This window comes from Sinocyclocheilus rhinocerous, unplaced genomic scaffold, assembly GCF_001515625.1.
Source record: "Sinocyclocheilus rhinocerous isolate Xijiao unplaced genomic scaffold, SAMN03320098_v1.1 scaffold3227, whole genome shotgun sequence".
Taxonomy (NCBI): domain Eukaryota; kingdom Metazoa; phylum Chordata; class Actinopteri; order Cypriniformes; family Cyprinidae; genus Sinocyclocheilus; species Sinocyclocheilus rhinocerous.
In genome coordinates this window covers 284,712-286,400 of record NW_015656021.1, presented here as the reverse complement: position 1 = coordinate 286,400, position 1,689 = coordinate 284,712, and the positions used below count along the sequence as shown (strand labels likewise).

The 1,689-nt window shown below is 36.8% G+C and overlaps 1 protein-coding gene across 7 annotated transcripts in view; it reads left to right on the top strand.

Moving 5' to 3' along the window:
- LOC107719251 (receptor-type tyrosine-protein phosphatase delta-like) overlaps positions 1-1,689 on the top strand; it is a 35,344-nt gene that overhangs the window by 17,776 nt on the left and 15,879 nt on the right. The gene's annotated exons all lie outside the window — the stretch shown is intronic.

Genomic DNA, 1,689 nt, shown 5'->3' with positions numbered 1-1,689 from the left:
ATATATATGGGGTGCTGTGTGTACATTAATGAGGAAAAAAAATTAACTTAAATGATTTTAGCAAATGGCTGCAATATAACAAAGAGTGAAAAATTTAAGGGGGTCTGAATACTTTCCGTACCCACTGTATATATATATATATATATATATATAAATGTAAATGTACACTACCATTCAAAAATTGTAAGGTTCAGTAAGATTTTACTTTTGAAAGAAAATAATACTTTCATTCAGAAGTGACAGTAAACACATTTATAATGTTACAAAATATTTCTATTTAAAAAAAAATGCTGTTCTTTTGAACTTTGTATGCATAAAAAAAAAAAAAATGTATCACAGTTTCCACAAAAATATTGTGCAGCACGACTGTTTTCAACATTGATAATAATCAGAAATGTTTCTTGAGCAGCAAATCAGCATGATTTATTGAAGATCATGTGACACTGAAGACTGGAGAAATGATGCTGAAAATACAGCTTTGATCACAGAAATAAATTACAGTTTAACAGATATTCACACAGAAAACAGCTGTTTTAAACTGTAACACTATTTAACAATATTACGGTTTTGTACTGTATTTTTGATCAAATATATGCAGCCGTGGAGAGCAGAAGAGACTTCTTTCAGAAACATTTCAAAATCGTATTGATCCCAAACTTTTGAACTGTCGTGTATTTTCCAAATCCAGATCCATCTTTTGTAGCTTTTGTTTGTCTGTTAAGTTTAAAATTGTCCTTGTTTCTGACTGAAGAATGAATGTTATGTGAAATATTTTAAGCAAATAGTTTACCTGTGTACGTCTCTTGTTGAACACAGGTGCTGTAATGATGTGTCAAGTGCTTTTTATTTATTGTTAGAGCCCATATTAAAGAACTAATGTCATATAATAAGTAGAAAACCAGTGATTGATCTAAAGTATTAAATACACACTTTCATAAGACTAGACGGTGCCTCTCTGTACAAAAAACAAAACATGATTTTGGTGCATGGCAGAACATGATGCACTCTCGCATTTATGGAAAACCCAGATATGAAACCATCTGTTAAATTCCCCTCTAAGCGAAAGCGGCACAAAAACATCAGGCAGAGAGAGGCATGCAAAAACGACAAGCCATCGGAAAACTGCCAGATAGAAAACAAGGATTAGTAAACCCTTAAAAATAACACATACGGCAGTTAATTAGAGCTCCCAGCGGAGCACTTGAAATTGAAAAATCCTTATTTCCTCTCTTTTCTCTGTCCGGCGTGCAGGAATTAATATCATTCATTGGGACGGAGACTTTGAATTCCTTTCGGCTCAGATCAGATAACGACTCGACAGCGAGACTTTAATCCGCACCAAAACACCATCCCCATCCGCCCGCTCCTGTCTGACCATTAAAAACTCTTTCTTTCATTCCGTGGCGGGTGTCAGAAAGTTGACGCATCCTTCGGCAAGAGCAGAGAAAGTTTTAAGCCGCTGGGGTCACGTGAGGAGCTGGCGTGTGGGCAGGAGATTATGTGCTGTTTGTCAGGCAAAACAAAAGCCGGCGGATCAAGCGCTCGTGGGTAATTAATCGCGCTGGAAACCGCATGCATTTATCGCTGCTAAACGATTTGCCTGGTGCAGAAGGAAAATTGCATGTGCATAATGCTGTCGTGAAATCTGACCGTGTGTGTGTGTGTGTGTGTGAGAGAGAGAGAGTGTGT